Raw genomic sequence first — 18,034 nt, 5'->3', positions numbered from 1 at the left:
TTGCAAAATAATCGCAAACAGCATTTTGAAATTTAATACATTTTATGTTCATCTAAGTTAGCTACAAGGGTCGAAATTGCAAACGGTTAATTCTAATATGTCAACGTAGTTTAATATCAACAAATGAATGTCTGGTAACACTGCATTTACAGTTAAGTCAAACGCATTTTACGTACAGTTGTTTGAAGAGCAATGGCGCCAGTTAAAAGCGAAGTGTGGACATTTTTCTAATAAAATAAGCAATAACTACGTTAAATGTCAACTTTGCTGCAAAAATTTAAAATTTTCTAATAAAACTTCAAATATGTTGCAGGATTTAAAATTAAAACATGCAACTGTAGCCTGCAAATTGGTGGTAAGTCGGAGCAATCGGTATTACATTTTAAATTTCTTCTAGTTATATATAAATATATGTGTACAAATTAGACTCTGCAATCTTGGAGTAAAGACAATGTTTCCCTAAGTGATGATGACACTGACACCATTTTGTGCACTCTAGTGCACACAAGAAGGAGGAAGGACAACGATTTTACATCTCCACAAGATGAATTGAGCTTTTATTTCAATTGTCAGGTATTAGAACTAAGTCGAAACACTATTTATGCTTGGGAAGAAATGAAAACCGTTTACCCAAACTGTACGGACTTTCAAAAAAGTATTGTCATCTACTTGGTACCTGAGTACCAGCTAAGCGGCTTTTCTCAAAAGCGGGTGCAACTGCGACCGAAAAACGCAATCGTTTGACAACAAAAAGTTTATCGAAATTGCTTTTTCTTTAAACTTGGTTGAACATACTTCTAAATTTTCTGAATATATTCAATGAATATATTTTCCTTTATGCTAAGACAAATGAATTTTTAATACGATGTTTTAATTTTATTTCCGTTTTTGTTTTTGTGGATATACAAACACAATTTGAATGTCTGAAATAAGAATATAGTCTCCTATATTTTATTGGTTTTATTTTTACGCAAAGTTGCAAACATTGGAATTAATCGATTAATCGATTTTTTTTACATTAATTGCAATTAATTGCAATTATTTTTTTACATCTTGCAATTAATCATTTGATTATTTAATCGATTAAAAAAATTTTTTGCCATCCCTAGTCATAACTAAGCCATAAATGAAGTTATAAAAGTAAAATTTGGAATAAGGGATCGCACTAAGAAGGGGCATATTTGGGTGTAGTTTTTTTGGCGAAGTGGCCCCGCCCACAAATCGGTTATTTATATATAACTCGCAAACCAATACAGCTATATAAACCAAACTTTCTACAGTCAGTTCTCTTACGTACCCCACCACACACCATGAAATAGTTCAAATCGGATAATAAACACGCCCACCTCCCATACAAAGGTTAGGTTGAAAATTACTAAAAGTGGGTTAACGCACTAACGAAAAACGACAGAAACTCTAAATTTCACAGAAATAATAGTAGAAGTAAGCTGCACTCAGATTTTTTTACAAAATGAAAAATGGGTGGCATCGCTCACTTATGGGTCAAAAACCATACCTCAGGAACTACTCGACAGATTTCAATGAAATTCGGTATATAATATTTTCTTTACACGCTGATAACACGGATAAAAAATGGGCGAAATCGGTTCACAACCTTGACTACTTGCCTTATAACTCAAATTTGAATTCCATCTGATTCCTTCACTTTATCATGTACACATAAGGAACCAATGAAGATATCGGAATAAAACTTTACAAAAACAAATAGTACATATCATCTCTGACTTCACTTGTCGAAAACGGACTATAACTTTTCAAGGCCCCAGATATCGAACATGTTGAACTCAGCGCCTAAGGGTAAATTTTAACCGAAAATTTGGGTAAATCACTCAGATATTTTGAAGTAATTCAGAGGAAATTGTTTTTTTATAATAGTGTTCTGTTAAAAAATTATTAAAATCGGGTCATAACATCTCCTAGCTCCCATATACCTAATTATAGGTTTTTCAAAAATACGGTGGACTTAGCCTTTCCTTACTTGTTTTATATTAATTTTTTACCAAATACGAATCGAGATAAAAATGGAATGCAATTCTAAACAGCAAAAACAAAAATGTTTAACCTAATAGTTAATCGAGTAGACATCAGTGTGAAGGACAGAAACCGGTTTCCCAATTACAATCTTAAGGTATTACATTAATTTTGCTCTGCCGTAAAATAATATATGAGAATATTTCAGAGGGGAGATTATTGATAGATGTCCATTGATATCTCATGATATTATATACTTATTGAGAATATTTGAAGAAGTTATCGCTCTTTGATTTCAAAAGCAGTTTTTTTCAAAATAAAAAGAATAAACAGAATAAAATTCACTTACCTTTAATTAACTGGCTTATATGTCCTTATGTTGTTTTAAATGTTATGAAACGAATTCATATGGAAGTTTTAGTTTAACTCAACGGGCATAAAAATTGTATGCTGAAATAAAAGAGAAAATAAGATTTTTATTAGAAAAATAGAAAAAGCGGAGTTAATTTAATAATAATTTGCAATAAACTTACACCTGCCACTTTTAAGATATACAAAAGCTGCTTCAAGCAAGGAAATACCAAAACTGCTTTGAGAAATGTTCAGTGAATCAGATAAAATAAAATTGGCATTATCACAGCGAACTTTACTCCATTCAATTTCACCTATAAAACCTGAATATTTAACTACACTTATACCAGTCAGCCACCCTGCTTCATTTCAGCCCACGACTGAAATATAATTAATCCAACTGTATTACAAAGTTATGAAAATTAACCGTTATTTCCAGCTAAATAGTGCATTAGATACATATGCATATAAAATCACACATAACTACACTCCAACATTAAATGTAGACTATGCAGAATAATTTTTCCGTTGTCAAATTTTGGCTTTATTTCGCTCGTAAGTCAAAGTAAGTAAGGGTATTACTTGCATTATTTCACCTTTTTTGCTCACATTTATCGTTATGTGCAGTCAGCTGATATGACAAAAGTATATTACACATAATTTATGAGCGTTTTGGTGACATTCAAGAAATTATGGATTTAAGCACAGAAAAGAAAAGAAAAATAGTGTCAAATTTGGGGAAGCACCGAAAAGAATTAGCATGCATACATTTACTGAAAAAGACAAACTAACCTTCTGTGTATGCATGTAGAGGCATAATTTATAGGAGTAATGTAAGATATCCTACAAGGTTTAGCCATGCAACAAACTCATAATTTTGTACAGTGATGTACCGAATTTGTGACATTTTTACACTTGGCAGTGCTTGTAGTGGGTTTCTGTCCACCGCAGCTCTATTCTACTTTGAATTGCAGAAGGCAGCTGAAGCTAGTTGCAGAGAGGAAGGAAAGTTGCTGGCATGTTTCACATAGAGTAGAGGTATGTTAACAAGATTCAGCGAACTCTGGGTTTGACGAAAAATCCGACACACTTGAGCTAAATGTGAAAGACAAAGTATAGTCTTTCCACAACTTTGTATCTGTTATTATAACATGCCTTCATTAACATCCCGACCCTTGCAAATGTATTGGTCAAATAAAGGTTTTATGAAAATCGCAATGACTTCTCTTATCTATCTCTGAAAGAGAGTACATCTTCTGCAGCTTGCGAAGATCCAAAGCGATTTACATAAATCATTACTTACAAAGCGTCCATGCCAACGGGTAACGGGTGATCCAAGTAGTGGTACTTTTTTCAAAGATCACACGTGAGTCGTGTCAAGCTATTTTTCATGCTATTTTTGTTTTGTGTTATTGGCATTTCATCATAGAAAGACTTACGCCTGAACAACGTTTACAAAATGTTCAAGTTTATTACGAAAATTAGCGTTCTGTATAGAAGGTGTTTTGCGTTCTTCGTTCAATTTATGGTCAACATAATCGGCCTACTGAGCGTACTATTCGAAACACCATCACCAATCTTAAGGCCCAGCATTAATTATTCGACCGGATAGACCGCGTCCAGCACGCATTGCCGCTCGTGATCTCAGCGACATTTGGCTTGAACAAGACGGCGCCACTTCCCACTCACCGCATCAATCAATGGATTTATTGAGAGAACATTTCAGTGAGCATATAATTTAACCTTTTGGCCTAGTCGATTGGACACCAAGATCGTGTGATATCAGAGATAATCTTTATAAAATAAATGCCAAAGAATGTTCTTTCGAATGATAATAAACATTCCTCATTAAATTTTAATTTTCCGATTTTCCGTGTTACTGAAGTCCATTCAAAAGTTTTCAAAGTTTTTAGAAGTTTTGAAAATTATGGTTGCCACCTGTTTTTAGAAAAAAAATTAATTCAGTAGAATTATTTCGTCATATTGATAATTCTGCAAAAATTATTCCCAAAAGCTATGGATTTGTGGCAAACAAAAAATGAAAACAAAAATCGTAAAATGTAATTTTTTACGTGTCTCACCTTCCACAAATTGTGTGACCTTAACCTTAAACGCCAAAACTTTTAATGAGCAAAATTAAGTTAAAGCTTTTAAAAAAATTTGACGCATAATATAAAATGTAGAGATTCAGAATTCGAAATGTGGGAACCGAGAAGAAGCTGGTGCTAATTTTGGACCACAGCAATAGATACTTAAAACGCTTACAACAAAGTAAAATGTAACAAAAAGCAAAACACTCATTTTTAATTAAGCACCACAGACGATGCCACAAATTCTTGAAGCTTTTAACACACACAAACACGAACACTTCGGCAGGCAGATGCGTGGCTTAAGACAAGTGCTTATGAAGTAAGTTAAGCAATGGCAGCGGCGACTGTCGACGACTTTGGCATTTTGCGTACTTTTGGCAACAACAGCAACGTGGAAATACCAATGCTGCCGGTAAACGTGCAACAGCACCAAATAACAAACTCAACTCAGCACTAGCAGCAAACTAACTAACTACCCAACTCACAAACTTTGTATATGTATGTATATGGAATTGTATATATTGTTCATACATATGTTTGTATGCACGTGTGTGAGGTGTAGGTCGAAACTTTAACCAACCAGGATAGACAGAATAAAGTGGTGTGGGTTGTGGGGCAAATTCAATAAACCGATCACGAACCTACTGGAACATGTGTGTGTGCGTGGATGTGACTGTGAAGTACAAGACTTTTGGCCTTGTTAAATTTCTGAATATGAAATAATTGATGGCAAGTTTGTAGCAGCAAAAATGGGACTCACCCGCACTCTTCTCTCTATCGACAACACACCAATCCACAGCCCAGAACTTAGCTGAAAGCTGAAATGGTAAGCACTTTGTTGTTGTATACATATATATCTATTCGAGTATACGCACTCGACTCTCCATTGAATTTCGACCAATTTTCGTCAAACCACTCAACATTCACCACATCTACTCATCGATTGCCATAACACAGAAAAAAGCCTTTGTTGTTGGCAGTGTGCTCGAATAGCAGTGTGCTGGAATAGAAGGAGAGAAGTGATAAAAATTGTGATGCGCATTCCGTTCGCACGCCTACACAAAGCCACAGGTATGCTGGGCTCGAAGGGTATGAATATAGTTAAATATGTGCGAGAACGTTTACAAACATATTCATAATGTGTTGGGGCTTTCAAAAGTTATACTCCAATTTCAGCGGCCCTTAGACGGGCAATGTCACATTAGAAATATAGTATCTTTGCAAACTTTTTTCCCGATATCTTCACTCGTGCTTAATTTATGTATTGTAATGTAAACGAATCAGATAGACTTTAAAATTGTGGTATAGTGAAAGTAGGCGTTGTTGTGAACAGATTTGGCCCATTTTCAAATTATACCATTGGGATGCCGAAAAAATGTTAGGAACCGAATTTCATTCAAATTGGTCGAGTAGTTCCTGAGTTCCTGAGATATTGTTGTTGTCCTATAAGTAGATGCCCATTTTACATTTTTATACCAATACTAGTGCAGCTATTCAGTTTCTTATTTTTAATATAAAACTTAAGATTTCGGTTATCGTCATTTTGTGGGCGTGGCACTAAGTTTCATCAAAATATCTCAACTTTTAACCAAATAATTGTCAAAATGCCGCTGCGTTTCCTAACAGATCTACCAATAGTTGCACTATTTTAAAACAGCGCGATTATTATCATGCTGGTGTAGCATATTGCCGACGCTCATTTTTGCGTCTCCTACGCGAGTGACACCAACACATTTTCTCTGTAAATATACATTGCTTATGACTTTTTTTTACTTTATTACCGTTTTTGTTTTGCATACATACAGATTGTTGTTACAGCTGCAATCTGAACTACATACTCGTACATATATTTGCGTAAATAAGGGTACGGTGGTGGTGGCGGCAAGTAAGCATTACCCATTAAACTTAAAGCTGCCAGCTAGGGATGCAAACGATTTATCGATGTTTTTGAAACATCGATGTTTTCGTCACAAAGCATCGATGTTAGCCATCGATGTCTCGAATCTAAAAACATCGATGCATTGATGTCACTTTCAACGATGTTTTATATAAACATTTTACTTCACACCTTCACACTTTTTCGGGTATTAACCCGAAACCCTCTATTTGGATATGCTTTATTACATTGGAATTCGATTTTTGTAAAATACGGAAAATTCGTTAAGGGAATGTGCACTTGGACAATACTGCGGTTAATTTTATGATATATTTATTCAATTTAATTCTGGCGTAGGCTACTGCGTTAGATCAGAGATTCAAACTACTGCATTTTAAAGATGCTATGGCTAAAAGAAATACTTGTTTTTTTGTTTCATAAAACAGAATTTGTTGTGAAACAGAATTTGATATTTGGAACCAGAATAAACATTTGGTCCACTAAAAGGTGAAATGTAAGCTATCAAATTTATCTACAATTACAGGAACGGAAGGTTGAAAAGAAAATTCATCTCGGCTGTTACCCCTACCAATCAGAAGCCTATAGAATTTGGGATGACATGAATACTGTGTTTCCGGAGTTGTATAAATAGGCTTATTAATATTTCAACATTGTGGCCACTTCAGTGCCGAGTAAACGACCGTTTTCTAAACCCAGGGCAACTATCACCCAGAAGTAAAATCGAAAAGAAATGACAGTGAAAAAACTTTCCATGTCGTTGTTTTGAAATTCTGTTATTTATTGAGAAAAAACTTTAACTGCCATATAATTTGCTTAGGCCAAGCACTTCGAGAATTATTTCAACTCTCTCTCTATTTGCCAGTATTCAAGGAGTTGACTACTCCATTTTCATAACTGACTTCAAGTATTGCCGTGGTTTCCTTTTTGTACAGTATTTCCATCTCTGGTTTGTTGAGTTGCTTTTTGTGCTGGCTGGTTTCAAATAATGGAATATAAATACATAAATACCTTAGTATACATACATACACATATTGCATTTACATGGTGAAGCACTGATAGAGACACTGGTGACTGGAGAGTGTTGAGAACCCTTTATACTTTAATAAATTTCCTGTAAAATAAGGAGCAAATTTTAGACTTTTAACCATTAACTTTTTTCAGTTATTTGTTGTTTGTGAAAACAAAAATTAAAAGCTGCTAAACTGAGTTGCTTCTCGCCCATCTAAGTCCTGAAGTAGTATGTACTCGTATTGTTTTATAGCATCCCGAGATCACTAAATCCCCTACCGCTCTCTATAAACCGCAAAAATAAGTGAGAGTGGAATAAAATGTCGAGATCGACGAAATATGAAGGCATCAACCGACCTTTAATAATCAACCATGTCTCTGTTTGGTCTGTCAGAATCAGAAATGCATATTGAACGAGCTTTAAAATATGAAAAAAACACCGATCTACTACTCATATCCTCTGGAGAGCATATCTACGATGAGACCAAAATGCATAACGTAAAGAAAATGCTTTACGTTCGCATTCGAAGCCACAGAAAGAATTTAAGAAACGCTCTAAAAGTTTCTGATATCTCTGAACGTGTCATGGAATTGTATATCATGAAACATTTTGTTAGAATTCTAGATTTTTCAACGAACAACGAACTCAAGATCAACCGTATTTTGATTGACGACAACGGTATTTACAATATTTTTCTACATAAATTTCAATCTCACTAATTAACTACTACTAATATACGTAGGCGCTGGAAACCTTAGTTACTCAGATTTCGTACTTAAATATAGACAATTAAAAGCTTCAACACGAACTACACAAATAACTCTTCGAGCTTATTCGTAAGCTTAAAATAACTTGTTCCACTTCACATAGCAAACAATGCAGCTACTATCAACAAGCCACTCTCAACTTTTGTAACAAGTATGTCTTGTGCTGCCCATCAATATTAACAGCAGCTAATCAAGTCAAAAGAATTCTTCGAAAATGTTTAGCATGAGCACGAGCTGTGCCAGTACATGCCAGCAACTGCATTTAAGCGCAGCTGAGTGATGGAATGCGTGTGTGTATACGGTAACGTAGGTAAGAGTTGCACACATGGAGCACAGCTTGATTCCGAAATGCTGGTACAGTAATCACCTCATCCATTCCCCACCCACGTGCGCTGAAGACCCTCGTTCTAATGACTGCAAATTTACGCTGCAAAAAAGCAAAAAATGTACAGATGTACAATATACTCGTGTACATATGTACATTTGTATGTATGCATGTGCGTATATGAGAATGAATATATTAACATAAAAATGTATTTTTTTTAGGAAGTGGACGTGGCCCCGCCCCCTTCTAAGTTTTTTGTGTATGTCTCGTAAACCACAAGAGCTATATCAAGGAAACTTTCTAGAGTCATTTCTTTTAGGTATTACCTTATATAGTCCAAAAATGGAGGAAATCGCATTATAACCACACCCACCTCCCATACAAAGGTTATGTTTAAAACTTCTAAAAATGCTTTAATGCAGTAAGGAAACCCACCTGAAACCTTAAATTTCATTATAAAGTTGGTACAGAAGAGCTGCACTCAAAGTGGTATAACAATTTTTAAATGGGCGTGGTTCTGCCCACTTGGGGGTAAAAAACTATATCTCCGAAAACACTCGACCAATTTCAATGAAATTCGGTTCATAATATCTTCCTAGCTTCCCAATGATATGTTGTGAAAAAATTATAAATCGGTTCTCAACCACGCCTACTTCCCATAAACAGAACCTTGAAGTCGATCTGAATCGTTTACTTTACAATATATAAAGTAAGCACTAGTCAAGATATCGGAACAGAACTTTGCAAACATACTATATTTAAGAAGGGCATCGCCCTTCTTTGGTCCATAAGTTTTCAAGACCCTCTATATCGAATATGAGGACCTCAGTGCTTCTAACAAATTTTTTACCGAAAATATAGGTAAGTCTCTCAAATATTTTGAAGAAATTCAGAGGGAATATATCTTCTAATAATATGTCTACGTACTAAAAATGCGTGAAATCGGGTCATAACTTCCCCTATCTCCCATATACTTAATATCAGGAGTTTCAAACTTTAAATAGACTTTATACCATATATATGCCGAATATGTGAGTCAAATTGTTTGTTATATTAATAAAATTAAATAAATAAATTGCAAGTGTATAAAATGTTCGGTGACACTTGAACTTAGCCCTTCCTTACTTGTTTTAGCTCATTTCGTAGCTTAGTAGGCACTCTGGTACGGTTATATTATTTGTACTGTCCTTGAAACCCAATCATAAGACTGTACTAAAGTCAATATATACGGATCACATGCAGTCTACAGTTCAGTGATCCCAATTTTTTTTTAATTTGTACTTTACGAATTCATCCTTCTGAGCCAAGCTCAAGAAAAGTCTAATGGTCTTAGTAGCAAGACAGCCCACTAAAAAATATTTTTGATATCGGAGCCGAAATCTTTTATTATCTTTATCTTTAACAAGACGAAAAGGTACAAATCCGAATCATCATTAATCTACTGGATTTACCAAGATTTTAACATACAAAAATTAAATCTTCGATAAAAATAAAAAATGTATGTATCAAAGAATACTGGAACCTATAAGGGGTTACATAAGCTTCACCGATTAAATGAAGACGTAAATGTAGATTATAGCCATATTTTCGACTTTATAGTAACTATATACTGTAATTAATAATAATTTTTAGATTAAATAATTTCTTTCGAACTGCAAATCCAAATATTTCGGTTTTGGTTTCGGTTCGAAAATCGGAAAATACATAATTCTTACTTACGACTCAATTTCAAATAAAAAAATAGTTTGGTCCAATACCCAGCCGACTGTTATACAGATTTATTGATCAGAAATTGACTTGGATGCTGGAAACTAATAATGGTTTACGAAAACCACGAAGATCGCCTTTCGATTTAGTACCAGGTTCTGTCTAGTAGTCTACGGAATGAGAATAAAGATTCATTTATCAAACAATTACAATATGATCGATCCAACCAACTAGAAAATACAAAATAAGTGGGGAAATCTTCAATGCAAGAAAAGAAACAGTGAAATTGTTCTAGAAGACTGAGTTTTTCTTAAAACGACATTTATTCGAAAACTGCGTTTAAAATTTAAATTATTCCATGTTTTTCAGCTAATTCGGTTTAAATAACATATTTTCCTACAAAATTGTTTGAAAAGTATACAATTGTTTTGTATTCTCATTTGAATACCTACTGAGTAGTACTGTATATAGATTTATATACAACTCTTTTGAATACGTAAGTAAGCTTCCGCTACTATGAAACTGAAATTCCCTTTATTGGAAAGATTCTGAAAGTTTTAAAACACTCTCAAATAGCTGCCGGATTCATATATGATCAACAGTTGTATTATGCTAGAAGGGATACTTTTTTTGCGAAGAAGTGTTCTCGCATCTAATAAATTTGAATTTTACCTTGGTCAAATTTTTTATCCGTCGACGGAGAGATGCAATTTTTAAATCAACTAATCCGATATAATTCTAAAAAATAAATTGTATACCGTAATGTTGGCCAGACCAACATCAGAATATCATACTGTATCTGAAAACTACGTGTTTCCATTTCTTTTAATTTTATTTGACTTCGCTGATTTAATTATGTATGTTTGTATGTCAATGCTAAATGTCGTCAACAACACAATTGCTACAGCTGCTTTCACACTGTTTGTCGCACCAAACTTAACTGCTGACACAGCGTCAACCGGCTAAGTAGACAACGAACCCGAGTGTAACAGACCGATTTCATACGCCAGCTCAACAAAACGAAGGTACCGCTCATAAGCCGCACATGTTACCAGCACTAAAGCTGTTGCTTGTGGTGCATTCTGGCTATCTGGTATTCTAGACGTCGTACGGTTATACTTAGCCATCGGGCAGTGCTCATCTGCATTTTAGACTTTTTAGCAATTCCCTCTTTTGTTAATCCGCTGCTCCAACATTACCCTGTAATTAAAAGTTTTTTGCTGATTTCCTGCTTCATATGCCAAAGGGTTCATTAACACTCGGTTGACTTCGTATTTTCCTATGCCGCGAGTAGTTTTACGAATTAAAATATTATGTACAATAAGCCGGTAGCTATTTACAATAACTGGGGCTCGCAGAGTATCCTTGCTATCGACGTCTGGCTGTCTAATTAGACGAATTGTTTTAAGTAGTTTGTGTTGTTTTTGCTTTTGTGCTTCTTTTTGAGTGCAAAACTTGCGCAAAGTTAATTTAGTATATCTGTTTATGTTTGAGGAAAAGTCAAACGCTCGTGTTTGGTTCTTTTAGCAAATTAAATTTTAACAGGGGACGCCGGTGGTCCCAACTGCGTCAAAAGTCAAAGAGAACACATAACGGGCAATTAACTTCAAAGCAACTTTGCGCAAAATTTGTAATTTGATGCCGTTTGAAAAATTGTTTAAAGCATAATATTTACATGCTTTTTATACTCTCGCAACAAATGTTGCTAAAAAGAGTATTATAGTTTTGTTCACATAACGGTTGTTTGCAACACCCAAAACTAAACGAGTTAGATATAGGGTTATATATAACAAAGTGATCAGGGCGAAGAGTGGAGTTCAAATCCGAATGTCTGTCTGTCTGTCCGTCCGTCCGTCTGTGCAAGCTGTAACTTGAGTAAAAATTAAGATATCTTGATGAAACTTGGCACACTTATTTCTTGGCACCATAGGAAGGTTGCTTTCGAAAATGAGCAAAATCGGACCACTGCCACGCCCACAAAATGGCAAAACCCGAAAACACATAAAGTGCCATAACTAAGCCATAAATAAAGCTATGGAAATAAAATTTGGTATGAAGGATCGCACTATGAAGGGGCATATTTGGATGTAATTTTTTTGGGGAAGTGGGCGTGGCCCCGCCCCCTACTAAGTTTTTTGTACATATCTCGAAAACCAATAGAGCTATATAAACCAAACGTTCTGCAGTCGTTTTTTTTAGCTACTTCCTAATACATTCCAAAAATGAAAGAAATCGCATCATAACCACGCCCACCTCCCATACAAAAGTTAGGTTGAAAATTACTAAAAGTGGGTTAACTCACTAACGAAAAACGTCAGAAACACTAAATTTCACATAGGAAATGGCAGATGGAAGCTGCACTCAGATTTTTTACAAAATGGAAAATGGGCGTGGCGTCGCCCACTTATGGGTCAAAAACCATATCTCAGGAACTACTGGACCGATTTCAATGAAACTTGGTTTGTAATTGTTTCCTTACATCCCAATGCTATGTAGTGAAAATAGGTCAAATCGCTTCACAACCACGCCTACTTCCTATATACCAGAACTTTGAAGACAATCTGAATCGTTTACTTTACAATATATAAAGTAAGTACTAGTGAAGATATCGGTGCAGAACTTTGCACAAATACTATGTTAATAGTGTGACAGCCCCATTCTAAAAATCGCCGATCTCGGACCATAGGTTTTTAAGGCCCCATATATCGAACACGAGGACCTCGGTGCTTCTAACCTAATATTATGGTTTCCAACTTTCAATGGACTTTATACAATATATATGACGAATATGTGGGTCAAATTGTGTATTGTATAATATTAATTAAGTTAAATAAATAAATTGCGAGAGTATAAAATGTTCGGTTACACCCGAACTTAGCCCTTCCTTACTTGTTACATTTGAATTTGGTTTGCCGTTACGCATTCAACAAAAACAGTTATAACAGTCGGTTTTAAATCATAATATGTTAGATTTAAACGATACACAGTTACTAATAAAAATATGTAGCAAAGTGAAAAAGTCAAAGACGAAGTTCAAACGTTGACCATTGAAACAGGTTCCTAGTTCACAAAAACCAAATTGAGTCCATACATTTAGAGCAAGGGATAGTTTTAAATAGATAGGTCTATGTGAATGGTTTTTCAATACGATCGCTAAAAAAACTGTATGTGATATCAATGAAATTCTTTATTCCTGTGAAAGTACATTTGATGCATTTATGTATGAAACTCAATTTCTTTTGCATGACCACCAAGAGGCACGCATGCAGAAAACCAGTCGCTGAACCCAATTTTCGACGGTTTTCAAACATATATCGGCCGATACTGCTGCAATTTCACGTTCGATATTCGTACGAAGTTCATCAATCGTCGCTGGTTTGTTGGCATAGACCATAGACTTGACGTAGTCCCATAGGAAATAGTCTAACGGCGTTCAACTGATTGGACTATTTCGTGAGATAACACGTTCACCAAACTTGGTTTTCAATAAATCGATTGTGACATTCAATGCGTGGCTTATGGTGCCGTACTGTTGGAACCACATATTGTCCAAGTCCATATCATCCAATTCGAGCCAATTATATTCGGTTATCATTGAGCGGTAGCGATTCCCATTCACAGTAACGTGCCGGTCTTTATCATCACGGAAGAAGTACGGCCCATTGACGCCATACTAATGACAATAAACCGCACCATACCGTAATTTTTTCGGGATGCAATGGTGACTCATGGAGTACATGTGGATTGCTACCTGACCAATAACACATATTTTGCTTATTGACGAAGCCATTCAGCCAGAAATGAGCTTCATCATAAATTGGACGTAGCGCTCTTAAAGTTGAGGCCACTGACTCCAAATTTCGTATATCTTTCCATGACGAAATCGCAAACCTTACTTAAGAGTAATTTCAAAAGAGCGGGGAAAAATATGACGACGCCCATATCGGTCTACTTTTGAAACTACACTATTGAAAACCCCATTACATATCTAAACTCCAGAGGCCGATTATATTTTGCATTTCGAAATGGTTTAGTTCTGCAGTTTGGACTAATATATAGGTCGAAGAGCTCGTATGTAAAAAAAAAAAACTGTTCAAAAATGTTTTTATTCGACCGACTGTCATGCGAGGAAATTAACATATACGAATATAAATCCAGAGTTGACCGGTTCTGTCGAAGCAATCTATTTCTTCACTACGAAACCATCGATAGAAAATAATACTAAAACAACTCATTGAGCGTACTTGTAATCCTTTTCTGGTATCGATTATTTTGTACGATCCCTATGTGGAAATACGAACCTGTTTCTTCACTTGAATGTGAAAATTACACAACTATATAAAATTCCTCGCATGAACTAGCTTCCTCTTATGGATCTCAGATAACCATACCTCCCGGACAACACCAGTGAACATGTAATAGACACAAAATAGGCAGTTTTACTAGTCACAATGCAATCTTTTAGGCATTTAGCTGTGTTACGTCCGTTAGTCACATAGGAAAACAGCCAATGAACAGCATAAGTGCACGAATACACTCATATACACACACAGTACTCAAATATTTGCGTCGATGTGTGACAGTTGAGTGCGAAACAAGCTCATAAAAACGGATTAGAGCATTCAACAGGGCCGAGTAAGGTATTTGAATGTCTCTTGGTTATCGACTTAAGGGGTTTAAATCAAGATTTGTGCATTGCCTTGGTGTCGAGTCTGAAAATGCTTATCCGTCAATAAGTGCCTATGTATGCAGTTGTAGGCAAACAATTAGCAACAAAAAGACAGCCAGATCTAAGGACATTATACTCAAATGTTGACGTCTTGCTCCGTGTTCATTGGGACCATTGAAAGTGTTAGTTACCAAGCGCACAAATATACACATACACCTACATGCATACATATATACATGCAAATAGTGTGTTGATGCTGTTATATATGTATGTGGAAGTTTAATTACATTAAGCAATAAATCGATTTACTGATAGTGAACCCGGGGCACAGCTGCACTTTGGAGCAAGCGAGCATAACATGCATAAATTACGAATACCATCAATAAGTAATATATGTACATACATTGGCAAAGTAAAGGAAGTGGCGTGGAATGGAGAGTCTATATACACTCATAAGAGGCAATCGAAGATATATATATTCCAATTTACATTTAAACTCTTTATTGAGGGTTACAAATATGTGTGTATTTAAATTTTTATGAAGTTACTTCATATGAACAAAGTGCAAAAATAGTTTCGAACTGCTCAGATCTTATCGAGAGGAGGTAGGTGATGGATGGTCGAATAAACTTCTTCCCTCACCTGAGTTACCGTTAGCAATAAAAAAATTTACTGTCATTTTGCAGTTTCAACAAGAAAAAAGTTCTGTGAGGGTCTCTTACAAGTAGATCAAAGTCAAGTCCCTGCTTATGACACCTAAACAGTTACACCGCTGATGAAAGCGTGCAAATAAAATTCTCATGACATTCATAGTTTTTCGGACTGAGTTTAGACATGGTTTGTCTTACATAGAACTTTGAAGAACTAAAACCGATTGGGAATACCCAGTGCAGCCAGTTCCTACTCCATCTGATCTTTCCATCACAGTGTAAGTCTTCCTCTTTCAAAGCCCGATTGCTTTTGCAATAACTAGTCTACCCGTCGTCTTTTATTCACTAAAATACAATGTCAGTGTCGTCGTTTAACTCATACAGCTCTTCGTTCCAACGTCTGCGGTAATCGTCGCTTCCAATGTTCAATGTACCACAAATCTTCCGCAAAACATTTTTTTGGAAAGCTCCTAGTGCCGTCTCATCGGATGTTGACATCATCCATGCTTCGGTACTATAAAGCCATGATGATAAGGGAATTGTAGAGTTTGGTCTTTCACTTTGGTTAACTTCTAATTTTCTTACTCAGTCCTAAGTACCACCTTGGAAAGACTGATTCAGCGTTGGATTTCAAAGCTGACAACTTCAAATTTATAACTGTCAACAGTGATGTGGGAGGCAAGTCGCTTTTGCGTCGACTGATTGATGACAGGAGATATCTCCTCGTCTTTTGCACTACCAGACCCATACACTTTGCTTCCTTATCCAGTCTGGATTTCCAGTAATATCCGAGCTTTCAAATAGAGCAACAAACCAATATGACTTCTCAGTTTTCAATCGCTGAAGCACACGATTGAAATATGCCAACAAAATCATCATCACTAACTTAAACCACTTTGCAAGTAATGCTGCCAAAGCAGTGATCACTTTCAAATTAGGCAACCTCGTTTCCATATGTATAGTACCGCAATGTGTGTGCACATTTTCCAGCTAAAGTGTATTTTTATTGTCTCCGAATAACTTATATTGGCGCATATAATACTGCTGCGGTTGCTGTTGCAGCTACTGCAATGGCTGCATCCCTTCACAATACATTTTTCAATTATATAAATATCTTTCCTTTCGTTACACTGCAATAAGTGCTGCACTGCGCTTCCTCTTCTCCGCTAACCAACAACGTTTAAGCCAACAATTGCTGCATTCCCGCATAACCTAATTTTTTCCGTTTTATGCAATTTTATAAGAACAACGTGCTTTTGACGCTTACCAACACTAGACATACATCCGCCACACTGGAACAAGCAAGCCAGCTAATATTGCCAACGAAAGAAGTGGAAATATTATTAGTTTTGCGTGTTGTTATTGTTGTCGCTGACTTGTTTCTCTTCGGTATTTTGTTTTTGTTTTTATTGTTGTGGTACGTGTTGTTATTAGTATTATTTTGTTATATATTTCCCTTTTCTCCATTTTTGGCAACACTTTGAACATTACAGTACTATATACAGTGATGAGTAAGCCAAAGCAACTGAGCATCCAAATTATAGACAAGACAAAGTGAAGAAGAGAAGGCACACACGAAAGGAGAGGAAGTCGCACAGCAAGTAGACAGACTGTCGCCGTTTCTGGCTTTTTGGATGGATGTATGGACACATGTGGAGACGTATGTATGTACCGGCACTGGCGAGCGCGTTCGAGCTTCGTTTGGGTGGAAGCCAAATATTAAGGATAGTATAAATAAAGAAAGAAAAAATTACAGTAACAATCAGTACAGAACACTGAGGACAGCACACAAATATATTGCAACAATATCCAAGCGGCGGGTTGGAACAAAAATGCTGCTGCATTGCCACAGTTTAGAGCTTAGATCCCGCGAGTGCGAGCATTTACTATACCCACAAGCGATTATATATGTATGTATGCATTTATATGCAGTCAAGAGTATTTGTAAAGACATTCAAATTGCGACTACGTGCTGTGCCTTGTATACTGCATGCCATCCAGCAATGTCACTATCAGCTTCATAAGATATATTTACCTAGCCATAGAACTTGTATGCCGTTGGCGGTTCCCACTGGAGCTCCTGCAACTAGAACATACATATCTACATATGTATCTATGCACCACACCTACATACCTTGGCTGCCGCTGTAGTCATAAAAACAATAACAATATGCAATAAGTGACACTGATGTTCCTCATCCAATGATGTCATCTGGTAGCTGATATAGCGCACAGTTTTCTAAATTCACATCAAAACTATATTTGACTGTGTGTGTGCATTGCATACTCAGAGTGTAGCTATAAATCGAACATACACTGAGGAGTAATAAGCCGGGAGTCTCCAGACACAACTAAAAGAGAATAATTTTCAGTGGCCCACTTCCACAGAGTTCAGTTTTGTATCTTTTAAGTCTTTAAACACTTTTCCCAAGAGAGGTGGGAGGACCAGGGATGAAGTTCTTAATAAGGTCATTTCAGCAGATTCGATATAAGGTTTCACGGATAAGTTTCTGAAGTATGTTACGAAAGCTCGCCAGGATATCCATCGTTTTACTAATTACAAACCGGAATTGACCT

General features: G+C 35.9%; 1 protein-coding gene across 2 annotated transcripts in view; it reads right to left on the bottom strand.

Moving 5' to 3' along the window:
• The window catches only part of LOC128923089 (cadherin-87A-like), a 231,858-nt gene that overhangs the window by 170,159 nt on the left and 43,665 nt on the right, over nucleotides 1–18,034 (bottom strand). Inside the window, exons 3-4 of one of the 2 annotated variants that reach the window (XM_054235551.1) lie at nucleotides 7,357–7,441; nucleotides 2,342–2,442 (exon numbers count right to left, since the gene is read on the bottom strand). The gene's annotated coding sequence lies outside the window, so the exon portion shown is untranslated. The remainder of the gene's footprint in view (nucleotides 1–2,341; nucleotides 2,443–7,356; nucleotides 7,442–18,034) is intronic. The other variant, XM_054235544.1, reaches the window with a different exon arrangement.

The sequence above is a fragment of the Zeugodacus cucurbitae genome, chromosome 2 (assembly GCF_028554725.1).
Source record: "Zeugodacus cucurbitae isolate PBARC_wt_2022May chromosome 2, idZeuCucr1.2, whole genome shotgun sequence".
NCBI lineage: Eukaryota > Metazoa > Arthropoda > Insecta > Diptera > Tephritidae > Zeugodacus > Zeugodacus cucurbitae.
The sequence above is the reverse complement of the archived record's forward strand: the minus strand, read 5'-3'. Positions and strand labels throughout refer to the sequence as shown.